The sequence below is a fragment of the Dromaius novaehollandiae genome, chromosome Z, assembly GCF_036370855.1.
Source record: "Dromaius novaehollandiae isolate bDroNov1 chromosome Z, bDroNov1.hap1, whole genome shotgun sequence".
NCBI lineage: Eukaryota > Metazoa > Chordata > Aves > Casuariiformes > Dromaiidae > Dromaius > Dromaius novaehollandiae.
In genome coordinates, this window is record NC_088132.1 from 142,676 (window position 1) to 153,548 (window position 10,873).

The 10,873-nt window shown below is 49.7% G+C and overlaps 1 long non-coding RNA gene across 2 annotated transcripts; it reads right to left on the reverse strand.

The window, feature by feature from the left end:
- Positions 1-880: 880 nt before the first annotated feature.
- Positions 881-9,662, reverse strand: LOC135324783 (uncharacterized). 2 transcript variants are annotated; one of them, XR_010386040.1, is made up of 3 exons: positions 9,616-9,662; positions 4,721-4,804; positions 881-2,159 (listed from the first exon to the last, which is right to left on the reverse strand). It is a non-coding gene; the product is annotated as an uncharacterized LOC135324783 (long non-coding RNA). The 2 variants fall into 2 exon arrangements; XR_010386039.1 differs by lacking the exon at positions 9,616-9,662 and having other exon boundaries at positions 4,721-5,338.
- Between the last annotated feature and the right edge of the window lie 1,211 nt (positions 9,663-10,873).

Here is a 10,873-nt window from a genome sequence, read left to right on the forward strand (position 1 = left end):
CCATGGCTCCGTTGTCACAGGCTGGCCCCCGCACGAGCTTCCCCCAACTGCAGCCCCAGCTCCGGTGGGTGCCCACCCCCTGCCATGGCCACCAGCCCCACCTGGGGCTCATCCCACCCCCACCAGCTCCCCCTGGCATTCATCCCAGCCCCAGGGCCCACAGCTGCAGCCCATCAGAAACTGGGGAGGGGGCATGGCCATCAGCCCCTTCAGGGACAGCTGGGGCTGCCAGGGCAGCAGAGGCACCCCCACTCCTGAGAGCAGCTTGCTGAAAGCTGAAGGGAAAGCCCTGGGGTGTAGAGAGAGGAAAGGGGAGTAGGCAGAGGACAAGAGAACAAATCGAGAGCTCTGGGTGCAACAAAAGTAGAAAAAGGCAATGATAGAGCAAACACAGTGACTCTGGGGGCATCAAAACGCAAAGGAAAGGCCCTGGGGGCAAGCCAAAATACAAATGAAGGGCCTTGGTGCACACCAAAGAAGCCATAAGGCATGTCACAGTTCAATGCAGCTGACAGCATGGTGCCTGCAGGCTCCCCCCATCCCCATGGAAACACTGTCTCCCAGCTCCAGGTACATAGGCCCTGGCCCCAGACACACAAGCGACACTGGGGAGTGCCAAAAGCAAATCCAGGAGCAGTCTGGGGACCTCATGCAGCCCTGGAGGGGCTCTGGCTGCCCCCACAATGATGGGAAACCCCCAAGAGCCACGAGGGTCCAGGCAATGCAAGGAAAATTCCCCACAGCTCTGTGAACAGCACTGGGCTCCCTGGGAACCACAGGGACTCCAAAGTACAAGGAACTCAGGGACCAGCTCCCAGCCCTGGACACAATGTGTGAGCTCCTCCCCAGGCATCATCTTCAGGAACGACAGACATGAGCACAAAGAATAAAGCAACTGTTTATTGTTTTACTGTGCAGAAACAACACCTGAAAGCAAGTCTGCCATGGAGCTTGGTGCCAGCATGCTTTCCCTTACCTGTGATACCTGAAGAGTCATCACCACACCAGCATCCATCTGTTTGTCAGGGAAGGGTCAGCTCCTGCTGCTGCCCTTGACATGGCAGGTGTCTGAGTAGCTGACAGCCTACTCCTCTGCTTTTTCCTTCAGGGATAGGATTCAGCTCTGAGAGTTGAGAGGAAAATGCCTGATCCCACCTGTCTGCACTTCTGCCCTGCAAGACACTTCCACAGCTCTCAGCTCACCCATCACATTGCCAGTCTCTGTGATAGGCCAGCGCCATATGCAATCCAGCACTCAGGTCAGTGCAGAGCTGAATGCTGGGTACAGGGGGAAGGTTACCAAGCCCAAAGAAGGGTTCACAGCCTGCTGCTTAGCCTTCGGGGCTTACAGTTTATTATCTAAGGATTTAGCCCTTTTCCTTTATCAGCAAGTCATAAGCCTGAATGTTAAGTGACAAACTGCAAGTCTTAGAACCCCAGTGGTTGCCAAAGCTTTAAAATTTACGGATGGGGTTGGATTTTAAGTTCTGTGCCCTGATCGCTAAATGAGCAAACCGTAACCCTTGACTGATAAAGGCTGAGCCCCACAAAATAAAGTAATAACCCATAACTTCTGAGTGAGAGACCCTCAACAACAAACTAAACAATAAACCTTAAGTGAAAAATCCCAAACCCTCGGCTTTAAGCAAGAAACACCAAAGCACTCATGAGCATGAAAACAGTAAAGAGAAGCCAAGGAGTTTTTCCCGCAGCTTAGGAAGTTTCCCCTTCTTTTAGAAGCATAGCAGAACAGGAAGACACACACCAGGATCGTGTTACAGTTGCTGTTTATAGGCTTGTTTTTTAGCCACCATTCAAATGTGAGCATGTGCAAGAATCACTCCACAGGACTGCACTAAGCTGCACTTCCACTGCACCTACCTGAAAGCCTGCAAGCACTAATTCATCTCCGGGTCAGGCAATTAGTATGTTTGGTCCTCTCAGCTCCGTGGGCAAACAGCCACAGCCAGCGACGCCAGTGACCACACCCAGGGGACAACTGCCTCACACCTCCCAGCCCCGCTCACATACGATGCAGCCCAGGACTTAGCTGTGTCCACACTGCAAGTCAGAGCTCATCCTCCACGGCCGGCCGCGCATCTCTGCAGAGCTCCCAGCTGTGACCAGGCTCCTTTGACTGCCCAGCTGGGCTTTGGCACCTGCAAAGAGGTCAGAGCAGTTACTGAGAGGCCGGGCAACTGCACAGCCCTCCTGCTAGAACTGCTCCCTAGTCCAAGGCCTGTGATTGTTCCCACAGTTGTGACCGACCCTCCGTGCTGCTTCAGTCACCCTCTCTGGTACCATTTCATCACAAAGGTGTCAGAGCGGCTCTCACGGACAGTCAGGCTCACTCAGGCACCCGGCCACCTCCAGCCTTCGCTAGATGGTCCTCTGCAGGGAAACTCTGCCTCTGACGGACACTCTCAGAAAGCACTGCCCAGCCAAGGCAGGATAGAAACTAAGGCCTCCAAAAGCTCCATACTCCGGAGAGATGGAGCTGATGGGAAACCGACTCGTGCTACTGGTACTGTAGGTTATGCTTTCGCTGTGTACTATGGTGCTGTTGCTTGTACACATGTAACCCCATTTCTCTGCTATAGCAAAGTTACTTTTGTAGCTGGCTCCTGAAAGAAACCATAACTTGTGAAAGCAAAAAGTCCAGGTAAGGCAGTTGCGTACTTAAGACATCAGTTGTGAAGGACCTTTACTCTCAAAGCACAAACAATACTGGAACCCCTGGGCTTCAAAGAAAGAAGCCACCTGGAAGGTGTGTGGCCCAACATTAATAATACTAGAAGCAGAAATTGTTTGGAGGGGGCCAGAGCAGCAAAAAGCAAGGAGTTCCAAGGAAAGAAATGAGCCAGAAGCTATGTAAATGATCGCACTTGCTAAGATAAACTCCAAGCATTCTTCATCAGCAAGCGACAGTGGGGAGGGCAGTGGGGGTGTTGACAGCACAGCACAGCCCCTTGGGAAGCACTAGATCAACAACATGGGTTGAGCTGGAGATGTAGGGAAGACACCAGTTTGCATCAAGGCAGACCTGACAGAAAAGTGGGCTCGATGCTGGCGTTGTGATCATGACTCAAGCTGCACCGCGTGGCAGCCCCGTCTGCACACAGGCGGACAAGATGTGGTAACTGCAGACTGCACTGACGAGAAGCAGTCGACAACAGCAGCAGCTCCAGACCGCCCTACCGCAGGCACCTGTCCTAACACCCGAGTACTTGGAGCCTCTGCTGCTCTCTGCCTCCACGACACCTTCCCCAGGAGCCTCTTTGCTGTCTACTACATACCCCACAGCATCTCTGGCCCATTCGTGCTTCCCCCACTGCACAGCCACAGCCCTGTGCCTCTGCAGGCAGAGTCACTGCAGCGGTGTCTGATGTGACCCGAACCAGGCAGACCGATGGCACCCTCTGGGTGCTGCTGATCATTCTCTCTGCTGAGCACCAACCACCTCTTGGCACCTGCCACACTAGACAAAACACACAGAAATGACAGACCTTCAGCTGGACACAGGGACAGGGAGCAGAACAGAAGAAAAGAGGGGTAGAGAGCTTGGCAGAGGGATGGAGAAAGAAAGAGAAGGACAGAAACCTGGCCCCAGGGTCAGGGTGCTGGACTAGAAGGACTAGAAGGAGAGGGCTAGAAGGCCACACAGATGGATGGGGGGCTGCACAGAGGACTGGGGAGCAGAAGAGAGCAAAAGAGGGAAGGGGAGGTGGGCAGAAGAATAAAGAGGGGCAAGGAGGGAAGGGGAGGCAGGCAGAGGGACAGGGAGCAAAAGAGAAGGGAAGAGAATCAAACAGAAGAAGAGGGACTGGAAAAGAGGGACAGGGAGCCGGTCAGAGTGATGGAAAGAGAATGAAAATGATGACTAGCTGGCCAGAAGGGTAGAGAGAGAAAAAGAGGGAGGGGAATTCAGGCAGAGAGATGGGATAGAACAGGGGAAAAGAGGGACAGGGAGGCAAACAGATGGATGAGGAGCTGAACAGAGGGATGGAACTAGAGAGAGAGGGCTGGAGAGGCGGGCAGAGGGCCAGGAAGGCAAAGAGAAGTACAGAGAGACAGATGAGAGTGGCAGACGGATGGGGAGCTGGACAGAAGGACAGCAGGCAGGTAGCGGGATAGGGAGAGGAAGAGGATGCTGAAAAGCTGGATAGAGTGATAGGGAGCCAGTTAGAGGGACATAAATACTGACAGAGGGATGGAAAGAGTACAAGAGGGATGGGGAGCTGGCAGAGGAATGAGTAGCTAAACAAAGGGATCGGCACCGGACAGAGCCATGGGGAAAGAAAGAGAAGGATGGCGCGCTGGACAGAGGGACAGGGAGTGGAACTGGATGGATCTGGACAGCCCAGAACAGCACTTGCCACGCTCCAGCCCCACTCGCCTGCCAAGCACAAAGAGGTCTCTGCACACTGCTGTGCCCAAAGTCCGCTTCTGGGCCTGCTTACCTGTTTCCCTACAGCTCCGGGGTGTCTGCGTCTGCAAGAGCCAGCGTGCATGCACAGGCCCAGACGGGGGAGGAACCTTGTGTTCAGTCATGGTATTTTACTACTCCTTGTGCATTAGCCCCTTTCAGATGCTTAACCCCAAATGCCCTCAGCCCTTAACAACTTCAGTACCCATGGCACCTGGTTTCTCTCTGCTCTCAAATCTTCCTTGCTCTTTCCTGTCTTGTTTGAAAACCCTCCCAGACCCCTTCTGTACTTACATGCTTCCTCAAAACAGGATCACTGAAAGCAACAAAATGGGCTGAGCTGCTCCTCTTTGAGTTGCTGGCCCTCAGAACAGCAGCCTGCAAATGAATCAAACCACCAGAGTCACTGGCAGACTCTCCTTTTGGAGCTTTTTCTCCCCACCAAAGCTTTAAGGATGGTTCCCTAACCTGGGCAAATGCAGATCCTCCCTTAAGCACTCTAGCAGTTTTTATTCTGGGGTCCCAAGTCACTGTTATGACATTAAGCAGCAAAGCACAGAAAAGACAGGTGGGGTCACAGCTTATCCATCTAGCCACAAAAATTCCTATTTTAGGCCTCACTGGTTATTCAGTATATGCACACAAGCAAGGTAAATGAGAATACGCAAGCCACAAATACCGCTTGCCCCAACCCCTGTTTTGGAAGCCATGACGACAGTCGGGCTTGCCGTGACAGGGAAGTTAGACTAAGCAGCTGATAGCGATTAATCTTTAGCTGATAGCGATTAATCTTTTGGAAACCCTCTGCATCCACATTTTTGGCACAACCGTGCTCTGCACCTCAGTCAATTCAGACACGCACAAGATCCACTGCTTGTAACACTTGCACAGTAACCCCCCCCCCCCCCCCCCCGGCTCTTTAAGATTAGCACCCATTGTGCCACTTGGATAGATGATAATCTGCTGTCTATTTGTTTCCCTGACGTTACTACTTTAGGGGGGATTGAGCAGATTGAATTACCTCTGTGCTATCAAAGGTAAAAGTCTCCAAGATGGTTACAACCTAGACTGCTGCTGAACAGTCTTTCTCACAGCTGGAGAATTTTTGTTCTGGCCCCAAAGGATGATGCTGCTGGCACCCACTTTCCCTTACCGACGTTTTCTAACAGTGCTGCTCCCATGGAGTCAGCAGGTGAAAAGCACTGCTGAAAAAGGCTTGCCTTGTCCTGGGAATTTGAGGGCAGGAAGTGTTACAGCCACTTACTCCCGGTTAGTGAAAGCAGCGTCACATTCCTTGTTCCAGCTCCGTTCCCGACTTCCTTCCAGTCATTTCCACCATGGTCTGCTGCTACTGGCAAAGCCATGTTAACACTGCTGGAGGAAATTACATCCTCCTAAAATTGCTCCAAGTTGGAACTGATGAGAAGGAGCCTTAATTCCACAAGGCTTTAAGCCTGCTTCTATCTTCTGTCTTCCTGTTTCCGCAAATACCATTGCCAGGTAACTACCTGGGGGTTGCACTAATTGAGCCTTCCTGAAGTTGGTCTCTTAATTTTGCACTTCAGACACTTCTCTCTCTCATTCTCACTTGCACACAGAGGCTCTTCTCACTACCACACAGAGGACCAGAGGTGCGGAGTGACCATGCATGGCTGAGAAAATGGTGCAAGAAAGAGGAATTCCAAATCACTAGGAACTATAGAAACATGTAAAACAGAAGGAACCTAGAGAGGAGGCATGGCCTTCCTCATAAGCAACATGCAATCAGTCTGCTGACATTTACAATTGCAAAAAAAGAAAAGATACAAGAGAGTTGAACCTAAGAATTACAGAAAAGCCAACAAGTGTGAAAAAGGGCCTAGTTTGGGGTGATGCATACTGTAGAAGTAAAGATCTAAAATCTTTGTATTCCTAAGTAAAGCCTAAGGTAAAGAGAAACTAATGGGGCAGCTATAAAAATAAAAATATTTTCAAGTTGCAGGGAGAACATTTGAAGACATTGCGTCGGAGATCATACATTATTACCGATTAGGAAAGGCTAAGAAGAGATCCAAAATAATTATTCTGATGGGGGGGGATTAAGGTAGCCCTCAAAAAGTGGAAGTTATGCTCAGAGGCAGAAAACAGAAGTGGCCACAAACTTTCACTTTAAAGCACAATACCTCAGGCCTGAAAAGAAAAATAGTTTGAGGAAAACAATTTGCAGACAGCATGAGAACTGATGAGTATTTTCTCAGCCATGTGAGGAACTGGAAGACTATCAAAGAGTTTGTAAGGCCAATTGATGGTCAAAACTTAAAGAGGGTACTGAAAGTGGATTTTTTGCACCCATTTTACTTCAGGCAAACTTGAGAAAGTTCCGGGGGGGGGGGGGGGGGATGCTCCCCCCCCCCCACCTGCCATCTGGTGCCAGTTACAAGCAGTCTGCATTCCTGTACTTCACACTCTGAAAGGGAGGATGTCAAGACTCTGAGATAACACCTGCTTGGGCACCAGGACCCTGAGAAACAGCCTCCTCTCACTGCTGGGGCAGTGTTAATTATGGTGGTCTGGACTATCTCCTCCTCATCAGGACCTTGAGAGAGAACACCTGCTTTCACAGCTGGGGGGGTGTTAATCATTGCAGACTGCAATTTACTCCTCCTTACCCCAGCTATGGGATCTCTCCTTGGGACCACCACTGAAAGAGTAAAGCGGTCATTTGCAAACTCCTTTCTTCAGTGCTGAAGAGTGCTCAAGGCAGCTAGCCTGCCATTGGGGGTGTCTGGCCACCCCCTGCACACCCCATGACTGTGGGTGCAATCATCATAACAGTGATGGAGGAGAGTCGAACCCTGCAGTAGCCAAAAGCTAGGGACTGGGACTGTGTGAAGAGAACTGCAACTGGCCTAGTGACTCCACCTTCCCCTGAAGGGTAGAAATAGGTTGACCCCAAAGGCCCTCTTTGGCTCTCTGTGGGTGACAGGGAGCCTGCCAACTTGCAGATCCCCTTGGGACAGGGATGCCCTCCCACAGTTACTTCCCTGGGATTGAGTGTACATTGGCTGCTGAGGCAACGTGTGGATAAGATCAGTTAGAATTGTTTTGCCTCGTTCATTTGTTTGGGTAGTTACAGTTAGTATAAATTAGCTAGCTTTGTCTGTTTACTAAGTAGCTACTGTTAGTGTAATTAGAAAATAAATACTCTAGTTGAGCTAAGTTTCTGTTAATAAGAAGTGTTGCTTTGTACCGTTGTAACTTGTGCAGTAAATTTTGATCTTTGAAACAAGTTGTGCAATAAATCTCCTCCCCTCCCTCGTGCCACAAGAAACCCACACAGTCCAGAACTGCAAGGTATTGGTTGTTCTGCAACAGCATGCAAAGGCAAGATTGCCGTGCCTTGAGACATTGCCATGAGACACTGTTGTTAGGGGAGCCGTTTTAACACGGTGGCACTGCTGTTAGTAGGCTGTGAGTAGGCCTGGTATAAGTTTCGGGAGGGGAGGAAGCCAAGAGGGGCGCTTGTTCTGGGGCAGCATTAGACATGCAAAGGTAAGACTGGCATGCCTAGAGCTCTTCTCTGTGATCCCTGGTTGGTGGGTGAGCCTTTTTAGCAGGGTAGCACTTGTTAGGGAAATTTCCTACTCTACTCTAGTTTTGGAGAGAAAGAACATGCAAGGTCATGCGCCCTACAAGCAGAACATCTTGCATGACCTTGCCTTAACCATGCTTTTTGTACAAAGTTGAGGAACTGCGAAGAAACCAGTCTAATCCAGCCAGCAGTACGAAAGTGGCTCAAAGGTAGCACCAGGAAAGGTGCAAAATCAGCTAATGAATAATTACAAGATGCACCATCTAAGGCTGGCATGAAACTATCTCATACTATAACATAGCAAGGGAACTGGTAGAACTAAGAATCCTAGATAGTTCTGGCTGGTTATGTAAACGAAAGTCTTGAATATAGAACAATTTACTATCACTTTAAAAGGTGTAACAAAAATATTGCTCAGGGTCCTTCCTGTGCTTCCAGCCAAGAGGCACCTTATAGCTGGCAATAAAACTTTAAAAACTTAGAAATCCGACTCCTGCTGCTCATTACCGGTGCCTGTGAATGAACAAAAGAGAAGAGAGCATTTTAGCAGTTTGGGGACCCAGATATGGGACCCAGGGGGCTTCCAATCTGGTGAGTGCCAGAACCACATTCAACACAGCTGGCCCAGGGTGATTTCACCTGACAGTCCTTGTGGTGTCCATACTCACTAGGGAGGTACTAAAACCGCGTCAGCACGAGTCATGGGGGGGTTCAGTAAGGAAGGTAAAATGGGAAAGGCTTCAGGAAGTAAGGCAAAAGTCTGAGGAACATCCAAGTGATTTTTTTGAATTGCTTGTGGCAAGTCCTATTACGCTATGGAGGGATGTCTGTGGAAAATTTTAGTGAAAGGCTGGCAGCGAGCATATTTGTCCAGCAAGCGGCACCAGATATCTAGAAGTATTTCAGAAAACATGCTCCAGGATGGCAGGAGAGAATTTACAGAAGATACTATCGTTAGCAACTTACATATGTGATGGACGGTCAGAAAAAGGAAGGAAGGAGAAGGAAAGACGAAAGTGGGAGGAAGTGAGTATGTTGGCACCAGCACTGGGAGGAATTCCAAAGGTTAAAAGAAGGGGAATAAATGTGAGAGGATGAGGTCAAAAGGGAAGAGGGACCCGAGGAGCAGGAATGGGTAGGGGACGGTTGGACCCAAATTGATGTGCATATTGTAGGAAATATTGAAAAGAGATTTACAAATGATTACACTGTCAAAAAACACTAAATTGATACAATATGTAGATGACTTGTTGATTGTGAGTACTGATTGTGATTTTTTTTTTTTTTTGGGCTGGATACTAAAATATTGTTGTGTGCTCTAACAGAAAAGGGACATAAAGTCTCTCTTGCCAAAATGCAGTTGTACCAGTGTCGCGGCCCAAAAGGAGTCGTTCAGGACAACCTCCCTCCTCTTGGGACCAACGACAAAGTTCATGATGCCCTTGGACTGAATTAAGGTGAAACGACACCAGCCAACCAGTTTTAAGATTTAGTAACACAAAGTTAAGGCATGTGGTCAAATAGGATCAACTAGGTAGACAAGTCCCGTGTCAACAAAAAGGAGGGAAAAAGAGAGAAAAAGGGGAAAAGAGAGAGAGAGGGGAAAAGAGATCACCACCCGTGGATCCAGCGGCGTCCCCTTGGTCCTCTTCCTTTGGGAGTCTCAGCAGTGGGGGGGGGGGGGGGGTAAAGGGGGGGGCTCCTGTCTGGTGGTAGGTGAGTCCTCTTCACCCGCCGCTCTGAGTCCAGTGATGTTCTGCTGACTCCACTCCAGTCCTTCACTCGTCACAAACAAGCCCCACCCCCTTCACCCAGTCTGCAGTTTTTATAGGTTCTTGCCCCGCCTCTGGGAGGTGCTTCCTCACTCCCCATGCAGATTAGCGGTCATGCGCAGTCCGCCCTTCCGGAACCTTCCAGAAATGGGCTGGGGGCATCGGGGGGGGGGGGTCTCCTGCTCATGCGCAGATGGCAAATGAGTACGTGCGGTTCGTGCCAGGCATGCTGTTCCCCTAGAGACGACCTTCTGCCCTTTTCACGCCCTTTTTCCCCTGTGCAGGTGCAAGAGGTTTTTCACCTCGCAGACGGCTCCCCGGGGCGCCGGTGTGGCCTTGCCCAATGCGCCTTGGCAGCGGCGGCTCTGCAGCAGCGGCAGCAATGTCGAGACAAAACCGCACTTAGTACCGGTTCTCTACAACCAGCAACAAACTAATTATTTGGGAAGGATAATTTAGTCCTCTCTCAGGAGAGAGATTGATATCATCAGAGTGAATACAAGCAATCCAAGAAATACCAGTCCCTCAGATGAAAAGGCAGGTTAGGGCCTTTTCAGGTACATTAGGATTTAATAGGTATTAGGTTTCACTATTCACTAGGTTTAGTGAAAAAAGCAAAGGCATTAACACAGTTAACTAAAGATAGTGAACCAGATTTAGTGGTGTGGACTCCAGAGGTGGAAAAAGCATTTAAAGAGTTAAAGCAGGCAGTTCTGAAAGCTCCCTCTTTAGCATTACTGGACTATGGAAAGTCCTTTGTGTTATATTAGAATGAACGAAAGGGAATCGCAAGCAATGTTCTAGTTGGGAAAACTGCCCAGGGCTGGTGTGTGATAGCTTATTCTTCAGCGCAGCTGGATCTGGTAGTTCAAGGAATGACTGCATGCTCTAGGACTGTAGTGGCAATGGCTACAATGATTCAGAAGGTGAGGAATAGTGTTTCAGGACACCCTTTAACTGTAATGGTGCCTCATGCAGTGAAAATTGTCCTGACCCAGCAGGGTCACTCATTAGTTACCCACTAATGGTTGCATTGGTCTGAGCTAGTTTTCTGCGCTGAACCAAATGTGGTTTTAGAACAGTGTGATATGCTAAACCCAGCTA